The sequence below is a fragment of the Atractosteus spatula genome, chromosome 10 (assembly GCF_055471065.1).
Source record: "Atractosteus spatula isolate fAtrSpa1 chromosome 10, fAtrSpa1.hap1, whole genome shotgun sequence".
Lineage (NCBI taxonomy): Eukaryota > Metazoa > Chordata > Actinopteri > Semionotiformes > Lepisosteidae > Atractosteus > Atractosteus spatula.
Window position 1 is genome coordinate 18,530,206 of NC_142715.1, and position 16,901 is coordinate 18,547,106.

General features: G+C 39.7%; 3 non-coding genes across 3 annotated transcripts; 2 read left to right on the plus strand and 1 right to left on the minus strand.

The window, feature by feature from the left end:
* Positions 1-824: 824 nt before the first annotated feature.
* On the plus strand, positions 825-898 carry trnat-agu (transfer RNA threonine (anticodon AGU)). The gene has a single exon. It is a non-coding gene; the product is annotated as a tRNA-Thr (tRNA).
* Positions 899-11,438: 10,540 nt separating this feature from the next.
* Positions 11,439-11,520, plus strand: trnas-gcu (transfer RNA serine (anticodon GCU)). Its single transcript has one exon. It is a non-coding gene; the product is annotated as a tRNA-Ser (tRNA).
* Positions 11,521-14,324: 2,804 nt separating this feature from the next.
* trnat-agu (transfer RNA threonine (anticodon AGU)) lies at positions 14,325-14,398 on the minus strand. The gene has a single exon. It is a non-coding gene; the product is annotated as a tRNA-Thr (tRNA).
* Positions 14,399-16,901: the final 2,503 nt, after the last annotated feature.

The following is a 16,901-nucleotide window of genomic DNA, read 5'->3' on the forward strand; positions in this document are numbered from 1 at the left end:
TTCTACATTTTTATCAGTTTTAAAAAATCATCACTTTTAAACAGACAAAGCGTTTATGTGTCGCTCTGAATTTCTAATTGATTTAGAATTCAAAGAAAATAGCGTTTTGTTCCACAACGGCGTTAAATTATCACGTCTTTCATTTTACGTCTCTCTTGTAGTAAAGCAGACCTTGCTAGGTGAGCATTTGCTCCGGTAAATTAGGTCACTTTTCACCTTAACTCACTTCTTCTAAACACCACATTTCCTGGTGCACGTTTTCTCCATGTAAAAAAGACATTTTCTCTACATGATTTCTCTTTCTTTTTCATCAAAGTGTACAGAAAGAAGAAAGAAAGGAAAAGTGTCATAAATGAACTCTGTCGCCCGTGGGAGATGTCAAGCGCATTGGACATGAAAAGTGCCCGATAAAAGCCATTTCTGTAGGTTTCTCTTAGTATCGGGGCTCCTATTGAATGTAAAGGAGGCAACGTGCTCAGCCAGCCGACTCAGCGCTTACTTAACGCAGGTGTCTCAGAGCGGTGTGTCCAAGCGGCAGTAAAAGAGGAGAATTCTGCCGGCGCCGTGGCTTAGTTGGTTAAAGCACCTGTCTAGTTAACGGAAATCCTGGCTCCAAATCCCAGCAGCCCATCGCCTGTGTTGCACTGGACACCCTGTAAATCATCGAGCCCAAAAGCACATCGAGCTCCTTGGTAATGAAATTGCCGGATAAAAGCCACTTCACATCCTTTCTCAACTTGCTCAGCGAGCAGGCTCACCGCACACCGAACGAAGATGTGACAGAGAGGTGTGTCCAAGTGGCTTTAAAAGGGCAGCGCGTCGCCGGCGCCGTGGCTTAGTTGGTTAAAGCGCCTGTCTAGTACACAGGAGATCCTGGGTTCAAATCCCAGCGGTGCCTGTCTTCGCGCACCGTTTATTGTTATAGACAACATGCTTCTGCATTATGTTTAAAGGAAGTGTTCATTTCGTTTTTGGCACAACTTGTTTTTCAAGAAATCCACACATTGCGAAAGATAAAATGCTCATCTTTCTTATCAATGCAAAAGAATTACTGCCAGCTGGCAAGAAAATGACAACGATTTTTTTTACTTTAGCCAAAAATCTGTGAATGTAGAAAAAATACGACATGTGTCAGTTTCTATGGCACACTCAATCAGGGTATCCTTCAGTTAATCACAACGTTGGTAGATCAAACGCACCCAGAGACACACTTCGAATTAATCCGATATAACCATTACCTTCTCTAAATGTGATTGAGGTTCTTTCCACGTCCTTAGCCGTCTTTTAAACTTTTGACACGAGTCAAAGTACAAGTAAATAGTTGAGTCCCTAAGTCAATATCACCGTGAATGTGAATATAAATGTAAAAATCAATATTTCTGCTGTCTCCTGAGAAACACAAGTATGGAGTCAAAACACAATAAATAATGCTAAAAAACTATTCAGTTAACACCCAGATTTGACAAAACACTTTAAAGACTTACATCCCCTTTAAATATGTATTTCCTTAATATCAGTTCTCTTCCCTCCCCAGGATACATGCAAATTCACTATCGTATATTAAAGGCTTTGTGTAAGTCTTACATGTCTTCTGTCACATCTGGGTGTTAAATTAATAGATGTGTTGTGTTATTTAATATGATTTGACTCCACGCTTGTGTTTCTCGGGAGACAGCAGAAATATTGGGGTTTTGCGGCTACAGAAAATAATGTGAACTCTACAGGCAAAAGTAAGGTTACCTTAAAGAAACAAAAACTTATTGTCACCCTTTTCAAAGTGATTTTTTAAGACATTTGTTCGGAATAGTATATCTTCTCGTGTCTGTGGCTGTTGTCCTACAATAACGGTGGTGAAATAGCAGGAATGTGCGGAAAGAATCGGAGATAGAACAGAAGACTCATCTAGTCGATAGTAAGGTTGTGAAGGACCGCACACACTACGATGTCAGTGTTGAGTAGTGTGGTTTAAAAGCTTCTTCACGAACCAGGAAGGAGTAGAAACCTAAAGTCTTCTGACCCGTAATCAGACACGTTATCCATTGTGCCATTGGCGTTTGTATTGCATTCCTATACAGCACCACAATGAGTTCAGAGCCGCTACTAGTAATACATCGCCCCGGTCAAAATTTTCTCAATTAGATTCATGTGTTTTGTACGTGTGTCTAATTACTACGTCTTTCATTATGTCTGGTTTAAAATAATGTATCTTAAAAACAGACAAAGGGTTTATGAGTCTCCCTGAAATTCACACACGAAGAATAAAAAAAAATCGCGTTTAAAAAGAATACAGAGATGCCGGCGATAGAAAACGGAGCGTCTTAAGTGCGCGCTATCACTAAACTAAACTCCCGATCTGTAAGTTTGTCGGCGGCTTTTTAATTGTGTTAGGAAGAGCAAACAGTCCACAGTGTACATTTTAAAGGTCTAAGCAAAACAATCAGACGTGAGGATTATTCAGAACAGGAGCCTGTACTTCTTTGTATACTGAGCTTTCGGGTGAACGTCAAAGTGAAAGACAAAATCGCAATTTTCACTTTTTGATTAAGGAACAAGAAAACACCATCCTTCGAGCTGGATTCAAACCAGGGACATAAGAAATGCCCACTGTTTTTATCTACAGTCTTAAGATCTAGCAACTGAGCTATCCAGAGGTCAGATAATAAACGTTTTGTCACACGTGTAGCCCGATGTAGTGTTGTGTTCCTCTTTATTTAAATCCCAGTTCGACATCAAAATACTCACTCCCATAGTCTCGTTTAGTAGAAGAAATGGACCAGGCTTCTACTCTATAAACGTCCGGAGTTCTTATAAAACATTTGAAGGGATATCAGTGCAGGCGGAAATTGACTCTTTTTCTAGTGGGATCAGGATCACATAAAACCTTTCTTTTGGACTGAGAAGAGGATCATGGTGACACTCAGAACATACTAACCTTTGCTTCTTTCGAGGACGAACAGATTATTGAGATGCGAACATCGGTTCAAATCAAATCTCTCCAACTGCAGTTGCTTCTTTGAGAGTTTCTTCAAATCTTTCAACTGAACGTCAATATCGAGGTTATATTGATGGTAAAATCTTACGGATTTTGGTTTTCTTTTGATCGAAATTGTATTAAAATTCGAGCCTCTTTCACAGTTGTATAATACTTTCCCCTGCATCCTCAGACAAAAATTCTAAATACCACAAAGTTACAATATATGGAATAGCATTTATTTTTAAATGTTTTTTTTTTTAAATTTGCATTTATTTAGAGCTACATTTAGTGCTAGGTAAGATAGCATTGCTAATATTGATGGGATATAAATGTACGATGAATTTATGAGCTAAAAGGTGTACGCAGGTGCCTTTTGCGTAATTTAATCAAAGACAATAAATAACTTTCACTCAGACGTTGATCAGAAGCTCAATAAACGACGAAGCAGAGGCTCCTGTTCCAAATTCCCCTCACGTCTGATGGTCGTGTTCTGATCAAGATCAATCTAAATTGGTACAAGGGATTTAAACAATTCTGGTCTTTCAGGGACTGCTCTGTCTGCTTTGTAATTCAAAAATAGATACAAATGTCAAGTTTTTTGTAGATAAAGTGTTGTCTGTTTTCAAAAGTTAGGTACTTAATTGACTTTTTGATTTGGTTTTGATTTTGAATCGTTATATTATTAAGTTTGTGCTTTCTCTGTTTTTATCGTATTGTGAACTTATTTTTTAAACAAATGCTTACAAAGGCAAACGGGGCACACAGTACAAGCTACTGTGCACTTTTGGGAGTATACCAGGTTCGATATAAAATCGCAAAAATGTAAAAGGAGAAAATACCCCAGACTGCGTGTAAAGTCCTTCTTGAGGTATGCTTTCAAAATAGCTGCACCAGGCACTTGGACACAGATAAACACAGGGATTTAAAATTCAGGAATATGAATGGTCAATTGCTTACAGTTGGGTTTTTTACGTTTCGTATTTAGCGATTTGTGTATAAATCGTTTAACAATTCATTAAAATGCTAACAAATGCCGGGGAGATGGGCAGTTTTTTTTTTACAATCAGATTCCAATCTCTAATGCTGTGTTTGAGAGCTGTGTGTGAGAGCTTACTGTACATAACTTTCCTTTTCTCACATTTTCTGACAACTATTCCAAAGGGGCACCCTGTCAAGATGTGAGTCGCTCTTGAATCAGAGCTGGGTGACACGGGCTTCTGTTCTGATATGGTTGTACGAGAAGCAGGAGGAATTGCTTCACTCGTATGAAGCATGAGCTGAATCAGGAGTGAGACATTTCGTGTGTTTGTGCATATGTCAACGCCTGACCTACATCGTAAAACTAAAACTAAATTAAAAACTAACATTAAGTTGTCAGAGACATTCATTTATATACAAACAAGGGACAGACAAAGTAATAATTCTTCATTAACTTGTCCTACACTGATCAGACTATTTGAAATTGTCTGATTCAGCCTGTGCAGTTCGTGCTAATTAGAACAACGCCAGTACTGAACCCTCATCACCGAACTGACTACTTAGCACAAGTTCAGCTGCTAAGTTCAGCTGCTCACCAGCTTTGCTACCACAGCTGTGTGTTAAGCTTTGTGTTAAGTAGTCTGCAGCTTCGTGCAAAACAGTTCGGCAATTCATTGCAATTTACCCAACGTGTTTTCTATAGCTTTCAGCTGCAGTTAATTTACATAAAGAAAATCTACTACTGAGGACTCTGATTGGTTTAAAAGCAACATGAGCCAGACAGGAGTCAAACCTACAATCTTCTGATCCAAAGTCAGATGCGTTATACATTACGCCACTGGCCCTAATCTTATGGTGCTCAACTGCTCAGTGCCACTACTCGTAATACATCGCCCCCGTCCATAATTTCTAAGTAAATAAACCGTTTTCTATACTTGTCTGTTTAAAAATATTATATCTTTAAATAAGACAAAGGGTTTGTGTGTCGCGCTAAAGTTTCGATTCATTTCAAATGCAAAGAAAAACCATTTTCTTCCAAGAATTCATAAATTTGTCTCATCCTCAATACTATAATCCTCTCTTGTAGTAGTAAAGCATTTTGAGTTCAACCGAACAATATATTAAAGGAACAAGTAATAGGTTTATTCCATGCTGAAAAGAGAAGAGAAAACACAACGTTTCAGCTATACAATTAACATAATGTTCTCCTGAATAACTACTCGAAAGAAGCCACAGCTCAGGTTTTAGAGAGATTTGAAATCAGATTGATGAATTTAGAGTCCAGACTGCGAACCCACAGCTGACACATGTCTTTTACAGAACCGTTTTGATTTTTTCTACTTTGTCCCCGTGAAGTCATTGTCCTGTTCGCAACCGAGCCCAACACACAGTAATATCTGGTTTCTGTCGCTGGGCGCTCACCCTGCGGTCCATATGGGTCCTAATGCCCCAGTATAATGACGGGGACACTAAACTGTAAACAGGTGCCTTCCGTCTGCTGAGAAGTAAAACTGAGGTCCTGACTCTCTCTGGCCTTTAAAAATCCCAGGTCGTCTCTTGAAAGAGTAGGGGTGTAACCCCGGCATCCTGGCCCAATTTTCCATTGGCCCTTACCAGTCATGGCCTCCTAATAATCCACATCTATGAACTGGCTTCATTACTCTGCTCTCCTCCCCACTGATTGTTGATGTGTGGTGAGTATTTTGGCACAGTATGGCTGCCGTTGGATCATCCAGGTGGGGCTGCACATTGGTGGCGGTAGTGGGATTCCCCATTACCTGTAAAGTGCTTTGAGTGGAGAGTCCAGAAAAGCGCTATATAAGTGTAAGCGATTATAATAATAATAGTAATTATTATTATGTAAATTGCAATAAAAATAAAATATTTGATTCAAAATCGATTAATGTAAAAACTGATAAAGCTAATGCTTTTTTCAGGGCTATATCTACTTTTTTAAAAAAAGAGAAGTCTGTCTCGATTGTGAAATTTGTAGAAGGTGCACAAGCAGGTGCCTTCACATCTCCAGCTTCAGTCTCGTCTGTAGCTGCGAGAAGGTTAAAAGCACACGAGTGATCTGTAGACGATGTTCGGGGAAGAGATAATTCTGTTTTCAGCACAGGGAGTGAGAATGAGCTCAGTCCAGCTCCCAGCAGAACCCATTCTGGTTTGGTTACTGTTAGACTGTGCGTCTGAGGCTCTTTGGATCGCAACGTGAAAGAAAACAATTGCTCACATCGAGAGGAAGGGAAGATCAAAAGTTTAAAAAATCAGAACCAAAGATTTGGATCCAAGGCCTCATACTTATCAAATTATTAAAATAATAGTTATTAAAATATCAGATTGTGTTTCTGCAACATTTCGTGCACAGTACGCCATTTTTATCTAAAAATAAAACAACAGCCACAACAAGGGCTTTACACGCAGTCTGGGGTTTTTTCCCCTTTTATATTTTTGCCACTTTATATCGAACCTGTTATACTCCCAAAAGTGCACAGTAGATTGTACTTAATAAAAATGTACAATTCACCACTGGTATAAACAACGTGCCGTGTCTGCCATTATAACCATTTGTTTAAAAAATAAGTCCACAATACGATAAAAACACAGAAAGCACAAAGTTAATAATTCAACGATACAAAATCAATACCAAATCATAAAGCCAATTAAGTAGCTATCCTTTGAAAACAGAGAACACCTTTATATCTACAAAAACTTGACATTTGCATTACAAAATGTAGTTTTGAATTACAAAGCAGACAGAGTAGTCCCTTAATTCATAGATCAGATCTTGGCCAAAACAAGACAATCAGACGGGAGCTGAATTCGGAACAGGAGCCTCTGCTTCGGCGTTTATTGAGCTTTTGATCAACGACTGAATTAAACAGATTCACTATTTTAACTCTTTGATTAAAACACACCTTCCTACAAACCGGAGTCAAACCAATGACCTAAGGATTCCCAAGTGTTTCCATTACAGTACCCTACTCTACCAACTGAGCTATCAGGAGCTGCTCTCTGGCACATACGGCCCAATGTAGTGAAATGTTCCAGATGAGTAAAATCCCAGATCGACATTGTTTCCAACTCGTTTCCTTAGTCTTTTTTACCTTGAATTTAAGCCACAAACCAGGATTCTACTGTATAAACTTCCGGGGATATTAAAACATGTTTGATGGGGCATCAATCATTCCAGGCTGAAATTGACACCTTTTTTTTTCTTGGGGGAAATGGGGAACAAAACTAAATGTAATTCTGTGTTTCTTAGAAGCATTATCATTATCATGCTAATGCATGTAATGCCTTTAGTATGTGAAGGTGAGAGTTCAGTTATGCCAGGGAGTAAAGAGAACTGAAATTTAGAAAATTCATATTTAAATAGATTGCAAATCTTCAAAGTGTTCTGTCACTGCAAAATTATTACAGGGGTCTACCAGCTGTGATACGTGCTTGTTTTGGGACTATTTCCAATAAGTATCGCATTCGCAGTAATTGTGTGTCCTTACTGGTATCTTTTAAACTGTGAGGGACATTCTGTTATATAGTCATAATCGGATTTTAACGAGTCCTGCATTTTAATTTACTGAACAGATAAATTGAAATGTTCTGATTCAGAGCCCCTGCAGTTCGTGCTAATTAGAACCACAACAATGCTCCCGTGTCCTGAGCACCACACGTTCAGCTGGGTTCTGACTTTGTTCAGCACGACTTCTTGTTGCAGTTTAGCTCAGAGCTAGAGATGATCTCCATATTCTACCGCACTAAGTAGTTCGAAAGTTAGCACACAGTACACACTTTGTAAGTGGAGTCAGGTTTTTAAAAAATTAAACCAGCGCCCTGTCACAGAAAAGTACCCCGGTCTCCCGCGCAACAAGCGGGGGTACTCAGCACTGTACTAACGAGGAGCGCTTATTCTCAGCTGAGCGTGAGCTCTGTTTACTGTCAGCAGACATTTCCTCATTTCCAACGACGTTTTCGCCTGCTCTCAGCTTTCTAAAGACGGTCATAAACGCTCATGAAGTAATTCATGTCAGTTTGAAGTCTGTTTCTGTTGTCTCGGCTCTTGACGAAGAAAAGCCGTACCTGGGAGACTCCCTCTCTAAAGAAGTTTGCCGTCACCCTGCAAGGGAGAAGAGCCATCAATCACTGAGACAATTAACATTAAACACGTGAAATGCGAGATGTTGTGATTTTTTTCCCACTTAAGGCTTCTATCGTTTCTACTCTAACGAGAAAAGGTTTTTATCAGAAGTGGGATTTGAACAAACGTCTCCAGGAGAAACTGCTAACTGACCGCAACGCCTTAGACAACGAGCCTTCCTGCCTGTGGTTATTGTATTGAATTATATGTTTTATTTATTTATAAGAAAAAAGTGCAATCAAGTAATGAAGGAAACGTATTTTTTAATGGAAGAAACTAGTACGAGCAAATGTAAAGTTTAGAGCAGCGCTCAATAAAAACGATCAGAAACCGAAAGCGCTTCTTTTGCGGATCAGTATATTCCAATACCGGTGGTTCTGCAGAATAAATAAGCCGAACTCCAAACACTGTTGCCATTACGGCTACTCTGGCTGCAGCTGCTTTAAGATCTACTCAGCGGGCACAGGTTGTAGGAGGTCAGACTGGTTTGCGCTGTCTAAATAACAGTGTGCGAATTTAAACTTATTTAAATAAGACTATTTACAATGTAATACATGCTCCAAAAGCGTTAATACTGCACTGGCTGCTATTTGAAACGCCTTCATAAATGACGCGTAATAGAGATTGATGCAGCTGGCTTTTATTCTTCACAATACATTGCAATCAGGAAAATATACTGTATTGTAATCAGGAAAATAAATCAATTATTAATATGCAATACAACGTCTGTTTTTAAAAATGATAGCTGTTTTACACTGACGTTGCTCTTTATGAGATAATCCAGATTGTGAAGACGACTGCACTCTCGCAGATCAAAATATTACACGAAGGCTGTAAAGCACACTCTAAATTTATCCGAATATTTGATTTCCGCGATCCGTTTAGGCTACAACAGGCAACTTGGCGCTTCTCCAGCAAACCAATTCTCAGTTTTGTGAATTACTTGTGCTTCCAACACACCACCATCTATAGCTTGTCAGGATGGCCGAGTAGTCTAATGCGCCAGATTTAAGGGCTCGTGTTTTTCCATTGCTTCGGTGTTTTGGTCTCTGAATAGAGGCGTGGGTTCAAATCCCACCTCTGACAGCTACCGTCTTTTCCCTGCCTTGCGTTTTTCCTGTCTTCTTGTGCTCGCTGACAACGACAGGAAGAGGAAAACGGAGAAACCGGCTTGGGGGCACATGATGGGCAGGGAAATACTTCTTGAACACTTATGCGATTAGCAGAAAGTCAAATAGGCTTCGATTTTTGCCTTAAGAACTGTTTGGGCTGCCTGTAATCGAGGAAAGATTAACTGCAAAGTATGCATTCAAATGTGAAAGACCGAAATATAAAACCACAAGAAGACTTATTAAAGAAACATTGTTTTCCTTGCGGTTTCTCCTGTATTTCACTGGCTGGAGACGCTGTGTCCGGGCTCAGCGGTTATATAAGAAAAGACACAGGCGCGGTTCATGGTTCTGCGCTCCCCGTGCGAAATGCGCGTCTTTTCTCTCCTTTAATACCTTCATACACTCCTCTCAAACCACAGCAAATTCCCGGAATATTTCGGTTTTACCTATTTCACAGGTAGTGGGTCTTTTTTTCAGAGATCACAGGTAGAAACAATAAACACGCTGAAAACAGGAAGGTATTCCTGATCGTAGGCGAAGATGTGCAAAAATAAATTTCCTAAAATCCAATAAGGTCCAGTCACGTTCAGGTACTATTCTGATGTAAATGAATATTTTTGGCACAGCTGTTACAACAAACAGGCAAATAAACGTTTTTTATTATTCCATTCGAGCTGTAGTTTTGAAAATGTTTTTTCCATTCATTAAATAATACAAAACACAAACCCACCATAAACGTCTGACCATTGATATTCCTGAATTATAAGCTCGTACACACGTACCGCGAAATTCGTGCAAGAGTCACAGCTGGTAGGCAGTTCAACGAATATGATGCCTTTCAAGGGCCAAGTATTAGACACGCGTTATCGTGCGGAGCTTAGTCTTCCGCTAACGCAGTCTTTGCCTCGGACCACCTCTCTTGGCACATTAGCCCTTTAATTTTCGATGTTCTGTATAGAACACCGAATATCTTGAGGAAGTCTGTCAAGCAAAGACTGCTGGATAATTGAGGTGCAAACATTGGTTCAAAATCAACATCCTCTGCTATTGCCGTTGATTCTTTGAGAGTTTCTTCAAGTTCTTCATCTGACCTTCAATATCGAGGGATATTGAGCATAATACCGTACTATTTGTAGCTTTCTTTTGATCGCCCGTTTTATTAAAATGCCAGCCTCTTTTACAATTATTTAGATGTTTGGCAAGGTGTAATAGCCCCCCTCGCATCCTCAGCTATAATATTTTAAAAGTACAACAAAATTACATTATATTGAACAGCGTTTATGTTAACATTTATATTCAAATTAAAGTAAATATACGAAAATATTAAAATACAACTTCGGCGCTCTGTCGTTTTTGCTTGTCAAGTTCTCAATTTTGCGTTGTATTTTAAATTACTTTAGCTGAAGATGCAACGGGAGCATAAGTGAATTCTCCCGCCACCCACTGGAACATATAATTCCATGGGTGAATACTAACTGCTCGCAAGTTGCCAATATCGGAAATTATTGGAAATTCCCAGTAATGTTGACTCTGGTACTCAATTGTTTACTACTGCAAATATCAAAATAGTTCAGGTTTTGCGGAACAATTAAATTTTTGCGGTGATGATGTTTACTATAGGAAGAAGTGCGTCCCTTGGTGGGATCAAAAAACCCACCTTGGGGTTAATAGCTGAACACGCTAACCGATTGCACCACAGAAATGCTTACACCTTCATTTTTTTCATTTACATACTTTTGGTGAACCAAAAAATTCGCTTCCATTTCATCTTTCGCAAGCTATATGATTTTAAAAAAACGAGTTGTTCTTCAAAGGAAATGAATAAACGCATTAAACCAAATCAAGACCTCTTTGAGTGTCCCAAATTACATGTAAAACAAGACAGGAAAAAACAGGTACCGCTGGAATTCGGATCCAGGATCTCCTCTTTATGAAATAGGTGTTTTAACCAGCTTTACCACAGCACCGGCAGAACACTATTCTTATACAGGTGGGTACCCACCCTCAAACCTTTGTTCTCCCGCTACTTTACCTTTGCCTACTGCCCTGTCTCTCGCACACCTGAAGAAGGCTCCACGGCCGAAACGTTGTGTTCTCTTTCTTCTTTTTTTCAGCATGGAATAAACCTATTACCTATTCTTATACAGCCGCTTGGACACACCGCTCTGAGACATCTGAGGTCGATGTGCTGAGCCCGGTCGCCGAGCAAAATCATGCCCAAGGTGGGTGTTTTCGTGATGAGGTGGCCGAGTGGTTAAGGCGATGGACTGCTAATCCATTGTGCTTTGCACGCGTGGGTTCGAATCCCATCCTCATCGGTTTATGTCTGCGACTTGTGATCTGTTTCTAAGTCGGACTGGTTTTCTTTAGCTACTGTAGTAGAGCAGTAATATTTCTAGCGTTGGCTGAACATGGCTTACAGCAGTAGCTGACAGATATAGTCTCTTAATATTTAGGTTAAATTTATGCTTTGTACTGCTTTCACCTGATATTAATAGTAGTCCTGATGAACGATTTAGGGACATGGCGCATCTTGAAAATGTTCTTGTTAATTTCAGTTTGGAAAAAAATGCACTCACCAGAAGCAGAAACTGGCCGTATCTGCAAAATGCGCAATGCAATAGCATATCTTGTCTTGCTATGAGTCCTTATCTGTTACAGGAGGCGTTGTAGGACTTTTTTAGCTCAGAAAAAACTATCAATTCATTTACATTTCTACTCCATCAATATTAGCAATGTTATTTTTACTAAGCTGTAAATAAACGCAAATTTTAAAATACATTTTAAAATAAATGCTATTCCATATATTGTAACTTTTTGGTATTTAGAATTTTTATCTGAGGATGCAAGGGAAAGTATTATACAAATGTGAAAGAGGCTTGTATTTTAATACAATTTTCCATCAAAAGAAAACCAAAAACCGTATGATATTACCGTCAATATCACTTGATATCAACGTTCAGTTGAAAGGTTTGAAGAAACTCTCAAACAAGCAACTGCAGTAGCAGAGAGTTCTGATTTGAACCGATGCTTGCAGCTCAATACTCCATTCGTCCTCGAAAGAAGCAAAGACAAGTATGTTTTGAGTGTCTCCATGATCCTCTTCTCAGTCCAAAAGAAAGGTTTTATATGATCCTGATCCCACTAGAAAAAGGGTCAATTTCCGCCTGCACTGATGTCTCGTCAAACGTTTTATAAGAACTCTGGACGTTTATAGAGTAGAAGCCTGGTCCATTTCTTCTTCTGAACGAGACTATGGGAGTGAGTATTTTGATGTCGAACTGGGATTTAAATAAAGAGTAACACTACACTACATTGGGCTACACGTGTGACAAAGCGTTTACTTTTCGACCTCTCGATAGCTCAGTTGTTAGATCTTAAGACTGTAGAAAAAACAGCGAGTATTTCTTATGTCCCTGGTCTGAATCCAGTTTGAAGGATGGTGTTTTCTTGTTCCTTAATCAAAAAGTGAAAATTGCGAATTTGTCTTTCACTTTGATGTTCACCCGAAAGCTCAGTATACAAAGAAGTAAAGGCTCCTGTTCTGAATAATCCTCAAGTCTGATTGTTTTGCTTAGACCTTTAAAATGTACACTGTGGACTGTTTGCTCTTCCTAACACAACTAAAAAGCCGCCGACAAACTTACTGATCGGGAGTTTAGTTTAGTGATAGCGCGCACTTAAGACGCTCCGTTTTCTATCACCGGCATTTCTGTATTCTTTTTAAACGCGATATTTTTTATTCTTCGTGTGTGAATTTCAGGGAGACTCATAAACCCTTTGTCTGTTTTTAAGATACATTATTTTAAACCAGACATAATGAAAGACGTAGTAATTAGACACACGTACAAAACACATGAATGTAATTGAGAAAATTTTGACCGGGGCGATGTATTACTAGTAGCGGCTCTGAACTCAATGTGGTGCTGTATGGGAATGCAATACAAACGCCAATGGCACAATGGATAACGTGTCTGATTACGGATCAGAAGACTGTAGGTTTCTACTCCTTCGTGGTTCGTGAAGAAGCTTTTAATCCACACTACTCAACACTGACATCGAAGTGTGTGCGGTCCTACACAACCTTACTATCGACTAGATGAGTCTTCTGTTCTATCTCCGATTCTTTCCGCACATTCCTGCTATTTCACCATCGTTATTGTAGGATAACAGCCACAGACACCAGAAGATATATTATTCCGAACAAATGTCTTAAAAAATCACGTTGAAAAGGGTGACAATAAGTTTTTGTTTCTTTAAGGTAACCTTACTTTTGCCTGTAGAGTTCACATTATTTTCTGTAGCCGCAAAACCCAAATATTTCTGCTGTCTCCCGAGAAACACAAGCGTGGAGTCAAATCATATTACATAACACAACACATCTATTAATTTAACACCCAGATGTGACAGAAGACATGTAAGACTTACACACAGCCTTTAATATACGATAGTGAATTTGCATGTATCCTGGGGAGGGAAGAGAACTGATATTAAGGAAATACATATTTAAAGGGGATGTAAGTCTTAAATGTGTTTTGTCACATCTGGGTGTTAACTGAATAGTTTTTTAGCATTATTTATTGTGTTTTGACTCTATACTTGTGTTTCTCAGGAGACAGCAGAAATATTGATTTTTACATTTATATTCACATTCCCGGTGATATTGACTTAGGAACTCAACTATTTACTTGTAGTTTGACTCGTGTCAAAAGTTGAAAATCTCTGCAAACATCAAGATGGCTAAGGACGTGGAAAGAACCTCAATCACATTTAGAGAAGGTAATGGTTAGATCGGATTAATTCGAAGTGTGTCTCTGGGTGCGTTTGATCTACCAACGTTGTGATTAACTGAAGGACACCCTGATTGAGTGTGCCATAGAAACTGACACATGTCGTATTTTTTCTACATTCACAGATTTTTGGCTAAAGTAAAAAAAAAAATCGTTGTCATTTTCTTGCCAGCTGGCAGTAATTCTTTTGCATTGATAAGAAAGATGAGCATTTCATCTTTCGCAATGTGTGGATTTCTTGAAAAACAAGTTGTGCCAAAAACGAAATGAACACTTCCTTTAAACATAATGCAGAAGCATGTTGTCTCTAACAATAAACGGTGCGCGAAGACAGACACCGCTGGGATTTGAACCCAGGATCTCCTGTGTACTAGACAGGCGCTTTAACCAACTAAGCCACGGCGCCGGCGAAGCGCTGCCCTTTTAAAGCCACTTGGACACACCTCTCTGTCACATCTTCGTTCGGTGTGCGGTGAGCCTGCTCGCTGTGCAAGTTGAGAAAGGATGTGAAGTGGCTTTTATCCAGCAATTTCATAACCAAGGAGCTCGATGTGCTTTTGATGATTTACAGGGTGTCCAGTGCAACACGCGATGGGCTGCTGGGATTTGGAGCCAGGATTTCCATTAGCTAGACAGGTACTTTAACCAACTAAGCCACGGCGCCGGCAGAATTCTCCTCTTTTACTGCCGCTTGGACACACCGCTCTGAGACACCTGCGTTAAGTAAGTGCTGAGTCGGCTGGCTGAGCACGTTGCCTCCTTTACATTCAATAGGAGCCCCGACACTAAGAGAAACGTACAGAAATGGCTTTTATCGGACACTTTTCATGTCCAATGCGCTTGACATCTCCCACGGGCGACAGAGTTCATTTATGACGCTTTTCCTTTCTTTCTTCTTTCTGTACACTTTGATGAAAAAAAAAGAGAAATCATGTAGAGAAAATGTCTTTTTTACATGGAGAAAACGTGCACCAGGAAATGTGGTGTTTAGAAGAAGTGAGTGAAGGTGAAAAGTGACCTAATTTACCGGAGCAAATGCTCACTTAGCAAGGTCTGCTTTACTACAAGAGAAACGTAGAATGAAAGATGTGATAATTTAACGCCGTTGTGGAACAAAACGCTATTTTCTTTGAATTCTAAATCAATTAGAAATTCAGAGCGACACATAAACGCTTTGTCTGTTTAAAAGTGATGATTTTTTAAAACTGATAAAAATGTAGAAAACACGTTTCTTACTTAGAAATTGGAGATGGGGTGGTGTACTAGTAGCGGCGCTGAACTCACCAAAGTGCACTTCAGTTACGTGACGGGCTAAGTTGTTTAATGGATAACGCGTCTTATTTCGGTTTATAAGATTGTCGATTCGACTTCTACCGGGGTTGTGTGATTTAAATCAGGCTCCTCAGAAGCAGATGTCCGTTATGTAAATAGACCGCACCTGAAAGCAAACGTTGGGTCTGGTTTCCTTTCTTTCCTGCATGAAATAACAAATCGTTACAAAAAACACCAGCTAATGTCCAATAGCGTTAGTCATTTAAACAAACATGAATATACCGTAGGTCTTGGTACATGGAAGTGGATTTCTACCACAATTAAAAAAGGACAAATTATAATTACAGGCTTCAGACACTTTTTTAAACAAAAGTGACCAAACACTCCCCAACTTTCAGGTTTGCTTGAACCTGTAATAAAAACGAGGTCTGAAGCTTCCATTCTCTGATGTTACTGTCTCTAAAGCCGGACGTGATGTTTCGCGGATGTGCAGTGTGCCTTTTCTATTGTCGTGTTCAAGATGATTGGCTGCATAAGCTCCTGACAGGAAGCCCCATTCACATTTTTCTTGCATCAACACTCAATCTCCAGGTCTTGCCACAGTCCTGTCACAGACCTGCTGATTTTCAAGGACCTCAAACAGCCTGGTTTACAGCATGCAAGCTCGGTGACCACCCTTCAGACAAAATGGGAAGAATCACAATGTGTCTGAAGTCCTTTCTTTCAACAAATTGGAAGAACAAATTGGGTGTTCTGTACTGCGCTGTTACTTCGTTCAGATTACCTATGTGGTGTACAGATAAAACTCAACTGCGTGGTGTAATTTCCAGGTTTGGTACCAGCAGAACCTGCAGACAAATGAGCTGACCTCGACGTGATTTGAACATGCAAGCTTCTAATCTGGAGTCAGACGCGATACCGTTGCGCCACATGCTAAACGTGTTTTTAACTCCCCCAAAGAGAAAAATCAGCGTCCCTGAAAAAGATTTATTTTTCATTCTCTCCTGTGAGGAGCGCCACTCTTCCAACGAGGGTCTCTTCTTCCCAGACGACAGATTATTCTTCCTGCCCAGCTCTCACACAGATAGCAGACACACCATCTCCACTTATGTCTTCACTACATCTATAGATTTGACCCCCTACAGCCCCGATATTCCTGGACAGGATATTTACCACCAGCCTCGTGAATTTCTCATCTTGACCTCTCCCAGGAGGAGAACAATAAGCACAGAATCCTCTCTCTATTTAGCAGATAACAGAAACCACAGTTTACCTGTCAAGACAGAAAACCAGGCTGCTCCAGGTGAGGCTTAAACTCACAACCTCGGCATGACTCCACTGATTATGTCATTTTACATGGCCTGAACCAGGAAAGAGATTGGAAGTCAAGAAGTTATGGTGTTGTTTTAATACTTGCCTACACTTTTAATTTTTCTGTCAAATCTTTTATTTTGGAGTACTTTCAATTGATGTTTAACCTAGTCCCGACGAACGATTCTGGGCCATGGTGCGTCTTGAATAATGTTCTTATAGGCTTCAGTTTGGAAAAGTGCGCTCTTCAGAAGCTACCGAAACCGCTAATGGTTACATAACACTTAATGCAAAAGCAACGTTCGGGTTTGAAAAAGAATATTACT